We start from the raw sequence: 11,924 nt of genomic DNA, 5'->3' as shown, positions 1-11,924 counted from the left end.
CTGCCTAGTAAAGGTCATTCCGTAGCTCCTCATTCAGAGAAATTCCAGGGATAAGCAGAGGTGTCCAGGCCCTTTTTCCCTCCCTCTGGAATTTCCAGCTCATTCCTTTGTCTATCAATCCTCAGCCCTCTCCCGGTGTTTTTTTTTCCTAAGGATGCTCCGGTTCTCCCTTCCTCCCTGCAGGAATTCTTCATTCCTGATATTCCCAACACCTGGCATGGGGTTCCTGTCCATGCCTTATCTCCTTCGGGAAGAGCAGCGCTTCCCACCATCCCTTCCCCCCTCATTCCCACTCATCCCGCTCTCCACTTGGAATTTTAACCCCATTTGGGAAGCAGCTTTGGACAAAGACATGGCATTAAATAAAACCACCCCATTTCATCCCAAAAAAACCCCCAGGAATGGTGCAGGCGCTGTTTTTCCACCATGGATTTGGAAGGGGACAGAGGGAAGAAGCAGAAATGGGGATTATTTATAGGATCGGGAATCTGCTGCTGGAAATGGGAGATTTTACTTCCCTGTCCCTGACAGTTCGTGTCCCCAAAATGACCTTTTTATTCCCTCTCGCTTCCCTGTTCTTTTTTTTTCCTAAATCCATGAAAAAGGAACCAGGGAACAGAAACATAAGGAATAAATCAGGGAAGAAAAAAAATCCTTCCCAGATTTTCCACCGTGCCTGCGGAGCGAGGTCTAATTTTCTTTTCCTTTCATTCTTCGGGAGCAGAATTAAATCGGAATCCATCATCTTTTTTTAGGATCGTTGCTCATCCTCCTCTTTCCCCAGGATGGTTCGTGCATTTCCAGGAGCTCCTCCCGGATCCCCCTTGGAAAAGTTGGAATCCCAGCTGGTTTTTGGTGGCACTCGGACGGTTGCACAAGGAAAAGGTCAGGAGGGACGGGAGCAGTGAGTCAGGCAGGGAGGGAAAGGAAGCCGGAGCTTTTCCAACTGAAATCCCGCCACGGATCCCGCATGATTCCAAGGGCAAAATGAATCCCAGGCGCTCCGTGTTGTTGTTGACATTCCCAATCCCGGGCGGATTTAATGCCGCAGGGACGGCTCACGTTTGAGTTGAAGGGACACGAGTGCCGTGAAAAATGATGGAAGTGGGAATCTTTTCGGGATGAGTCAGCAGCCACGGCTTCCAGAAGCCATGTGGGGAACCTGAAATATTCCACGGGAATGGCCCGGATCGTTTAAGGAATGCATCCATTCCGGAGAGGTTGGACCTGATGCTGAATTTAAGCTCCAGGCCCTCTCCTGGACTGGGAATGGCCGTTCCTTGCTGGGCTGCGGTAGGAGTTGGGAATTGCTGTCCTGCCTGGAGTTGAATGTTCCAACTCTTCCCAGGGAGCTTCTCCGATGGATTTTCCTGTGTTCCCAATGTTCAGCTTCTTCCCAATCCCGGCTCCTGCACTCACAGAATCATGGAATGGGTTGGGATGGACCTTAAAGCTCATCCCATTCCCACCCCATCCATGGGCAGGGAAACCTCCCACCATCCCAGCTGGATCCAAGCCCCAGTGTCCAGCCTGGCCTTGGACATTCCCAGGGATCCAGGGGCAGCCCCAGCTGCTCTGGCAATTCCAGCCCAGCCCCTGACCACCCTCCCAGCCAGCAATTCCTTCCCAACATCCCAGCCCAAGCTCCCCTTTCCCACTGGGAAGCCATTCCCTGCCTCCTGGCCCTCCAGGCCTTGGCCCCAGTCCCTCTGCAGCTCTCCTGGAGCCCCTTTAGGCCCTGCAAGGGGCTCGCAGCTCTCCCTGGCTCCTTCCCTTCTCCAGGGCAACATTCCCAGCTCTCCCAGCCTGATCCAGAGCAGAGGGGCTCCAGAATGCTGGAATGCTTTGGGTGGGAAAGGACCTGGAATCCCATCCCATTCCCAATCCATCCATGTGCAGGGACACCGCCCACTATCCCAGGTTTCTCCAAGCCCCATTCATGTCCTTCCCCAATCCCAGTTTTCTGCTCCATGACCAGGTGTGTGCATGGAAAAGGGATTGTTCCATTCCAGAGGGTTCCCTTGACCTTAGCTGGGTTTGTTCCCACTGAGCTTCACCTGAAATCCCAAAATCTTGGAGCAGTCTCAGATCCCATTCCAGTGTAGAACTGAGAAACAAGGAATGGTCTTCCCTCATGGAGAATGTGGATTTTCCTGGAAAGGCCACTCTATCCTGGGATGGATTTCCCAGGGAAGGGAATGTCGTCTACAGCCATTTCCCCATTCCCAGAAAAGCCGTGGCTGCCCCTGTATCCCGGGAAGTGTTCAAGGCAAGATTGGACAGGGCTTGGAGCACCCTGGGATATGGGAAAGTGTCCCTGGAGTTGGATCCAGATGGGCTTTAAGGACCCTTCCAACCCAAACCATTCCCTGATTCTGATTCCCACTGACCTTCCGTGGCCTTTCCAGAAGGGAAAGGGTTTTCCTCGGCTTTTTTCTCCTATCCAACCGCAGCTTTGGGTATTCCATGACATCCCAAATGGAATTCAATATCCAGTTTCAGGGAACTGAGCCTTATCCTGAACTCCTGTCAAGGCATCGGGAGCAGCATCTTGGAATTAGGGCTGGGAATACTCGAATGCTCTTTTCCTTTCCCATTTCCCAGGAAACACAGCTGTCCATGGCAGGATGTCCGATCCTTGGATTCGGCTCTGGCATGGAAAATTAAGGAACATCCGGCATCTTTATTGTGCAGGTGATGATCCACAAGGTGCTGGACACAAGGAAAGAGATACGGAATGTGCCATTCCCAAATCCCGGTCTCTTCCCGGCCTTGGACCTGCTCTTGATCCTGCTTGGCAGGGGCTGGAATTTGACTGGAGCGAAGCTGCTCCTAATTCCAGGATTCTTTGTGTTCCCAGCATGGCAAAGAATTCCATACGTGGCCACTGGAGCCCAGCGATCCATGGAGATGCGCAGGATCCATCTGGAGCTGGAGATGTGGCCCTTGGGAAAAAACATCCAGTGCTTCCATAATTTCATTCCCTGAATTTGTTGCTGCCTTTTTCCCACTTTAATTCCGAATAAATCCCTTTTCCTCCAGCTGGATTTGGGAACAGGCAGTGGACACAACTCATTCCCACTTTTCTTGGCTTGGCTTTGCCATTAATTTGGGCTGGATCACTTAATTATTAATTAATTATAAGTATTATTATTTAATTATTAATACTAATATATTCATGTTAATATATTAATAATTATTAACCGAAGAGACAACGATAATCCAGATAACATTCCAAGCTGGGAAAGCGAGGAGGGAGAGACATCAGGAAGAGTCCCAAGACCTTCAGGAATAGCCGGAAAAATGGGAGAGATATCAAGGAAAAAAGGTCCTGGGAGCTGTGGGGGTGGGAGATAGGGAAACTCCAAAGGGAAGGGTTTTAGTAGGAAAAGCATCTGGATAAAATTAGAGCTGGAAAGTGCTCGGGAGAGGGAAGGAGAGGAACAAAAATTTTATGGGATTCACCAACAAATCCCGCTCTGTTTTTTAGGGAAAAAAACCCCCTAAATCCAGGGGTTATTTTTATCCTCCTTCCCTAAACGAAAGAACCGAAATTCCGAAAGAAAAGAAGTGGAGAAAGTCTCCTTCTCCTCAACTGCTGTGGAAAAATCCCCCTGATCCCCACTTTATGAAGCCATAAAAAGACTTGGAAGTCGATCCTGGCAGATGCCGGCGGCGCTGGTGTTGGAGGCTCAGATTTTTTGGGATGAGAGGGCTTGGAAAAATGCTCGGCTTTGGAATTGTTCTTAAAGGTCAGTGGGGTGGAGAAGGGAAAAAGGTTGAGCCGGGAGCTTTTGCCGCTGGATGGAGCCAGGGAGCTCCTGGGGATATCTTGGAATGATGTCTCCCATGGAGCAGAGAATTCCTGGTTTTTTGGGAATGGCCAAATTGAGGGTATCCCTTCCTGGGTTGTTCATCCGAGGTGCCTAAATCCATAAAATTGCTCCATTGAGTCGGAATTCCAGGCCAAATTCCCTCTGGCTGCTCCTTAAATCCAAGCCTGACGTGCTGGAGCTGAGGAGGGAGAGCTCATCCACCTTTTTTCCCTCTCCAAGTGCTTTTGGTTTTCCCTTGGAGAGAGAAAATTCCCCATTTTGGTGCCTCATGGCAATTCCAAGGTGGAATTCCATCGTTCATTCCACAGCTCCGATGGATCCTGTGGTGCTTCTCCCTAAAAATTCCTTTGGAGAAGAGGAGGGATTTAACGGGAGCCAGGAAGTCCCACCAAGGCAGAAACAATTCCGCTCTGGGCTAGAAATTCCCACATTCCAGCTATTCCCGACATCCCCTGAGGAGCCATCCCGGGGAAAGCTGAGACAGGGAGCGGTGAAAGATGGGATCACCCCCAAAATGCCAAGGAAAGTGTCCAAAACTGGTAAATCCCTGACATTCCAGCCTTTTCCCATGCTTGGATGTCAACCTGAGCCGCAGGTTTGCTTCTCCAAGACATCGGGAATTGAGAAACTCCAGTTTTTAGGGAAAAGGGGTGGGAAAAGGAGCTGGAATCCCTGGAACTGAGATGGAGGTAACTCACCTGAGTCTGGTTCCGAATTCCAGGCAATTCCCGAATTCCTGGTTGCGTCTTAGATCCAAGGGAAGGAGCACAGGGACATTCCCATGGGACTTGAGGGATTTTTAGGATATTATTCCTAAGGAAACGTCCCAGTTGGAGCATTCCAGAGTACCTGAGGATATGGAGACAGTTCCAAGTCCAATTCCAGCATTCCGAAGGGAAAAGATTCCCAGAATAATTTTCCATGGATAAAATAAGAAATTCACACCCCCCTCAGCCTTTGTCTGGCTGAAGAATCCAGGGAATTCCAAACTATGGAATACGCCCTGCATTCCATGGGGGTGGATGCTTCATTTTTGACAGCTGAAAACGGGATTTAAAGGCAAAAATTCCAGGAATCCCCAAGTTCGGACACTCCTACCTGTCCTACCTCTCCTGGAAAATCCATAAGGAATGTGGAATCAGACCCGGATGCTGGAAGCTGGGATCTTTTCCGGTATTTTTCATGGAAATTCTGGGAAGGGCAGCCTGCCCCAGCCAGGGATGTATCTTTGTTTTCCCTGTTTGGGAATTCCGAGCTTTTCCAGCTGCTCCTGGTTGTGTCAGAGTTCCCGTTCTGCCAGTTTGGGTGGGAATCCATTTGTAGGATTTGGGAAATGAGGAATAAAATTTGGGAAGAGATGCTGGAAGGAAATGCCACAACCTCTGAAACAGGGACAGAATTCTGGGATAGTCGGGATTTTCCATAGGATCAGAGCGGGAAGAGAGCCCCAGGGCTCATCAAAAACCCCAAATCAGGAAGATTTAAATCCAAACCACTTCCAGGCTGGGAGCTGCACCTGGATAACGCCTTTCCCATTTTTTCTTGCTCCAATTGTTGGATCCGGCAATTTTTTTTTCCCAGTGGTTTCAGCTGGAATTTGGGCCCAACTTTTTGGGATGAGGAAACCTCATCCCAAAAGCTTAAACTCAGCACTGGGAGGTGCAGCCGTTCTGGGATGTTCTCCCGACTCTTCCTGGATTTTCCCCCTCCTTTTCCGCCCCTCCCTATTTCCCGGCTCCTTCCTCCCCTCTTTTTTCCTTTTTCTCCCTCATTTTTGTTTTTCTCCTTTTTTTTTCCCCCCTCTTTTTTTCCTCCTTTTTTCCCCCTTTTCTCCTCCTTTTTCATTTTAAATCGAACTCCTCCTAATCTCAACAATTTAGGCCATTCTGTTGTTCCCTGTCTTACAAAATTCCCTCTGCTATTCCCACAGAAATCCAGCTCCCCGTGGCTGATTCAGAGGCTGTAGGAAGATTTTGTTGGACAAATCCGTGGACCAGGTTTGTTGCCACCCTGATGGATTTTGTCATGGAATTCTTTCATCCTGGAATGACTTTTCCCTGCTGAGGTGACTCCGTGCCCTCCTTCCACGGATTCCCTGAGCCCTCAGGCACCTCTTGGTGGAGAATCCCATTCCAAGATGGCCTTGGACACTTCTGGGAATTCCCTTCTCCAGGGGAACATTCCCAGCTTTCCCAGCTGGCCTCCAGAGCAGGGGAGCTCCAACCCTCGGAGCAACTCCGAGGCCTCCTCTGGATTCGCTCCAACACCTCCACATCCCTCTTATATTCCCCCATCTCCACTCATGACCTCCATAAAAAACCAGGAATTTCAGTGAGGGATTTGCAGGTGGCACTGACCGGGAATCTTCTCCAAAACAAACTCCGCCAGCAGGAGAACCAGGCTGGAAAACTGCGCCGCAATTCCAAGGGCACGGTCCCAAAATGCCAGGGGCTGGAGTGAGGTTAAGCAGCCAAAAAAAAACCCTGGAGGGAGGCCGGGAAGAGCCAGAGGGGAAGGATCCGGGGTTTGGGATGAGTCATGTTGGGAATGAGTCAGCAGCTGCTGTTCTATCCCGGGATTTATAAACAAGGTCACGACCCCTGGGACACCGAGGGAATTTTTCCGCTCCGGGGCTGGGACAGGGATTAGTTGACATCTTGTGGATTTAGGGCTCTGTGTCCTTTCAAAAAAAACTGGGAAGAGAAATCCTATAAAATGGATTTGGGTAACAAAGCACAGCTCGTGATGACCCAGGGGTGGCTTAATCCAGGGAAAAGAAAGGAAACGGGAATTTTGGGATTCGTTTGACTTTGCCGCCCTTTTAGCCCAGTTTTTATTCCATTTGTGATGTCAGAATTCCTTTGGATCCACAAAAAACACAGAAACTCCATCCTGTGACATCATGCCTCCATTCCCATATCCCAGATCCTTGGAATTCCTGCTGCTCAGCTCCTCAGCTTCCTTCCTGCTGTAGGAATTGAGAAAATATCCCTGGAAAAGTCTCTGAGAGGCCACCTGGAATTGTGTCCTTCCCAGAGGATCATCCCTGTGTCTTAGGCCTCCCAGTGGTTTGGATAATCTATTTCTAGGACTTGGAATTCCATCCCTGAATTTGTGGCTCTTTTCCCCCCTTTCTGCTGGACTTGCTGGATTTTCCCTGTGGAATCCAGAGCCTCAATCCTTAAAATGTCTTAAAAGCTTGGGAATTTTACTCGGATTTTACTCATAGGAAGGAATTATTTTGTTGTTTATTTGGAATTGCCGATTGCTCCCATTTTTCCAGAGTGTTGTCCCTTAAAATGCTGCTCTGGAAGAGCTGGAGTGCCAAAGCTTAGGAATTTTAGGATAAAGTTGGAAAAGGTCTCCAAATCCATCAAATCCAACCTTTGAGCAAACACCACTACATCTGCAAATCCGTATCCTGAAATATCCACCTGGACACTTCCAGGGATGGTGATTCCAGGTTTGTTCCGGTGCTTGACCACTCTTTGAGTGAAGGAATTTTTCCTGGAGGAATTTTTCCCCTCCAGGGATGAGGAATGGTGTCCGTGATAGAGCATGGAATGGGTTGGGATGGGAGGGATCTTAAGGACCACCCCCATTCCATGGGTAGGGACAAATCCCACCATCCCAGGTGGATCCAAGCCCCAGTGTCCAGCCTGGCCTTGGACATTCCCAGGGATCCAGGGGCAGCCCCAGCTGCTCTGGCAATTCCAGCCCAGCCCCTCCCCACCCTCCCAGCCAGCAATTCCTTCCCACCATCCCAGCCCAAGCTCCCCTTTCCCACTGGGAAGCCATTCCCTGCCTCCTGGCCCTCCAGCCCTTGGCCCCAGTCCCTCTGCAGCTCTCCTGGAGCCCCTTTAGGCCCTGCAAGGGGCTCGCAGCTCTCCCTGGCTCCTTCCCTTCTCCAGGGCAACATTCCCAGCTCTCCTGGAGCCCCTTTAGGCCCTGGAAGTGCATCCACTCTTTTTTGGGCACACCAGGATGAAGATGCCAACAGAATTCCCAAGGGGCTCCTCATTTCCCATGGAAGGTGGAGCTTCTCCCAATAGGATCAGGAGAAGAGCTGAGGGCTCTGCAGGAAATCTGGGAATGCAGGACTAAAAATCCACGTTCTTGCTTCCCATCCTCGATCCCGAGTTCCATTTCTGCCCCGCTTCGGACACGAACTCCAGCAGGGATGAGTCACCCCCTGGAGAGGCCAGGATGGATGGAATGTTTCCCATGGGGCCGGAATGTGCTCCCTGTAAACGTGGAAATAACCCCAACAACCTCCGTGGATTTTCAACGCTCCCAAAATCCAACCTCTGGCTCGGAGAGCGAATTCCTCAGGAGCGGCTGTTGCATCCCTGGAGGAAAAGCAGGAAAACAAAGGGATCCGTGCTGATAAACAGGGACCGTTGTTCAAGGGATTGGAGGATTTTTGTGGAGACAGCGTCGGATTTCAGGCTTCTCGCTCCTAAATAAACACTCCGGGATCCTGGAGCTGCGGCTGCCTCGGAGCGTGCGAGGGCAGGAATTGGGAATATGTGAAAAATGGAACAATTCCTTTCCTTCCCTGCAGGATCCCAACTTCCAGGGAGAGGGCAGGACCTAGGGACAGAGCAAACCCCAGGGAAACACGGATTGGGAATTCCTGGTGGGAAGAATTCCAGGCAGGGAGAGGAGGGAGTTTTATTCCCAAAGAGATTCCAGGTCACCTGTGCTGGGTTGAGTGGGGGATGGGAGGGACTGGGAGGGGTTAAACAGGGCTGGGGATTCCCCATGTGCTGGGAATTCCCACCTGGATGCTGCTCCAGGTGCCAGGGAGAGCTCAGTGCCACTGATCCATTGTTTGGAGTTATCCTGACAGCAGAAGGATGTGATGTGGATCTGCTGGAGCAAATCCAGAGGAGGCCATGGAGATCTTCCAAGGGATTCTGGAGCCCCTCTGCTCTGGATCAGGCTGGGAGAGCTGGGAATGTTGCCCTGGAGAAGGGAAGGAGCCAGGGAGAGCTGCGAGCCCCTTGCAGGGCCTAAAGGGGCTCCAGGAGAGCTGCAGAGGGACTGGGGCCAAGGGCTGGAGGGCCAGGAGGCAGGGAATGGCTTCCCAGTGGGAAAGGGGAGCTTGGGCTGGGATGTTGGGAAGGAATTGCTGGCTGGGAGGGTGGGGAGGGGCTGGGCTGGAATTGCCAGAGCAGCTGGGGCTGCCCCTGGATCCCTGGGAATGTCCAAGGCCGGGCTGGACACTGGGGCTTGGATCCAGCTGGGATAGTGGGAGGTGTCCCTGCCCATGGAATGGGGATGGGAATGGATGGGATTTAAGGTCCCTTCCATCCCAAACCATTCCAGGATTCCCTGAATATAACAAATATAATTCCAACATCCCAAATCCATCCTGGGGGCTTTCAGGAGGGACAGAGGGACAAATAATTTTGGGAAAAGCACTTTGGAAGCCCAGGGACACCTTGGACACCTTGGATGTTCTCCTTCGGCCAATGCTGCTCGACCACCCAGACTTTTCCCATTCCAGCACAGATTCCGCTTTCCCCTTCCCGTTCCTCGAATTCCTTCCCTGAAAACCCAGGCTGACCTCGCTTAGCTGGGAGGAACTGTTCAAATCCGTCAGGATTGATGGAAACCAAGGTGAGAGGCCGGAATTCCCAAGGGATCTTTGCAGGATTCCTCCTGTGGATATCTCCCTTCCCAGCCTCCATCCTGGTGGATTTAACCTGGATCCCACCCTCTGGAACAGCCACTGGATGAGCGCAGATCCCTGGATTTGGAGGGGGGAGGTTCATGTTCCTGGATGTCTTGGAAGGAGTCATCCATGATTCCCAGAGGGAAAATCCCACAGAGTATCCAAACTCCGTCCCAGCAGTTGCTCCAGGCCTCGTCCGTTACCTCCCCATTCCCAAACAGGGATTCCTCTGGATTTTAAAATCCATTATAAAAAAAAAAAGGGAAAAATAAGGAAAAGCAAACTCCCCCATGATCCACAGGGAGAATGGCCAGGAAAAACCTTGGGAAAGGAGGAGGAAGGATTGGAAAAAAGAAGGAGAGGCAAAGGGAGGGCAGATGGAATCGGGAATACAGCATGGAAATGGCCCAGGTCTTTGTTTTCCAGGGAATTTTCCGTGGAATCCTTTGACCGGAGGGCTCCTCATCTTGTCCCACCTTTTCAATCCGAGTGACCATGGAGAAACCTTTGGGATCATGGAAGAAACCTTTGGGATCATGGATGTGGCCTTTGGGTCCATGGAAGTGGCCGTGCGATCACTGGGATGAACTCCAGGTGATTCCTTCACGTATTCCCAACCCTGCTGATATTCCTGCTTCCATGAGTTCTCCAGGCCTGCCCACGAATTCCATTCCTTTATTCCCTTTTTTCTGACACTTTCCTGCCATTCCCGGGAGGCAGGGAGGGGATGAGCCCACAAGGGTTTTTTGGGATCACAAATGGATTTTCAGGAATTTAGAGAAGGAGGATTTTCCCTCCTCCCTCAGCCCCAGACGTGTCAGGATTTCCAGGACAATTCCAGGACAATTCCAGCTGGCCTTCCCTCAGGCTCGTAGCTTGGAAAAGCTTCCAAAATGCTGGATGTGGGACCTGCTCCTGGATCCCAAGGATTTTCTGGGAGCTGGGAGAGCCTGGCAGGATCCAGAGATCCCTGGAGTGGGGCTGGTCCTGTATCCCAAGGATCTTCTGGAAGCTGGGATAACCCAGCAGTATCCAGAGATCCCTGGAGAGGAGCCCCTCCTGTATTCCAAGGATTTTCTGGGAGCTGGGATAACAGGATCCTCCTGCATCCAGAAATTCCTGGAGCGGGGCTGCTGCTCCTGCCCTGAGATCCTCCCTCTCTGTGGGAATTTTTGGGGCTACAATCCATCATTTTTGATTCCAGGGCAGTAAAACCACCGGGATTTGTCTCCCTCGGCCTCAATCCCGACTTTTCCCCACTCCCAAATCCTTTCCCTCCTTTCCATCCCGACGCAAATCCCTTCTCCCCCTCCTGATTTGAGCCGAGCTTAACTCCAGCGTGTTTTCCTTCAGGAATCCGCAGCCTAATCCAGAAAAAACAAAACATTCCCACAAAAGCTCCAACTCCATGAACTCCTGCCCCGGCCTTGACCGCTCTCCCTCCTCCCCTCTCTTCCCAACCCCCATCCCGATCCCGCTTTTCCCCGGCTCGCTGAGGTTTCCAGGAAATTTTTTCTCCCTGACGAAGGCGCTTGCAAAAGCTCCGGAATTTTTGGGAGACCGCCCAAAAGGAGCTGGGATTGGATGGATTTGCCTGGATTTGGGAGCGGTGGGGTTGGAGCTGGATTCACACGCGCCGGAGGAGGAGAAAATATCTGGAAAAGTGGGAGCTCCCCGTTCCTATGGATTTAAGGGGAGGAGCTCTGATTCACCTCGAGGTTGCAGGGAACAGCTGAGCTGGGATTGGGAGAATGGGAAGAAAACTGGGATGAGGCAGTGGGAAGAAATCCCAGGATTCCAGCAGCTCTCAGGTTAATACTTGTCCCTTTTCCAGCATTCCCGAAGAATGACTGGGCTATTCCTTGTTTGTTTTTTTGGATAAGGATCCCCCACGCCCACTCCCAAATTCAAACCCAGAATTATTGGGATTGGGGAGGGAGTGGGGGATGTTCCCTTTCCCACTGGGATTGTCATTCCTGGGTGTCTCAGCTGGGCCAGGGCAATTGGGAAAAGGGATTCTCTTATCCAGGGAAAAATTGGGTGGTGAGGATGATCCCGTGCCCAGAGGAGAATCCTCTGCATCCTGAAGGTGTGTCCCAGGAATCACGGAATGGTTTGGGGGGAAGGGACCTGGGAATTCCCTCCATTCCCACCCCCTATCCCTATCCCACCTCCCACCATCCCAGGTGGCTCCAAGCCCCAGTGTCCAGCCTGGCCTTGGACATTCCCAGGGATCCAGGGGCAGCCCCAGCTGCTCTGGCAATTCCAGCCCAGCCCCTCCCCACCCTCCCAGCCAGCAATTCCTTCCCAACATCCCAGCCCAAGCTCCCCTTTCCCACTGGGAAGCCATTCCCTGCCTCCTGGCCCTCCAGCCCTTGGCCCCAGTCCCTCTGCAGCTCTCCTGGAGC

At 51.6% G+C, this 11,924-nt stretch overlaps 1 long non-coding RNA gene across 1 annotated transcript; it reads left to right on the top strand.

Annotated features, from left to right (window-relative positions):
- Positions 1–760: 760 nt before the first annotated feature.
- Positions 761–10,448, top strand: LOC116444466. The gene is made up of 3 exons (XR_004240329.1): positions 761–885; positions 5,767–5,833; positions 9,943–10,448. It is a non-coding gene; the product is annotated as an uncharacterized LOC116444466 (long non-coding RNA).
- The last annotated feature ends 1,476 nt before the right edge of the window (positions 10,449–11,924 follow it).

The sequence above is a fragment of the Corvus moneduloides genome, chromosome 5, assembly GCF_009650955.1.
Source record: "Corvus moneduloides isolate bCorMon1 chromosome 5, bCorMon1.pri, whole genome shotgun sequence".
In the NCBI taxonomy this organism is placed as follows: domain Eukaryota; kingdom Metazoa; phylum Chordata; class Aves; order Passeriformes; family Corvidae; genus Corvus; species Corvus moneduloides.
The sequence above is the reverse complement of the archived record's forward strand: the minus strand, read 5'-3'. Positions and strand labels throughout refer to the sequence as shown.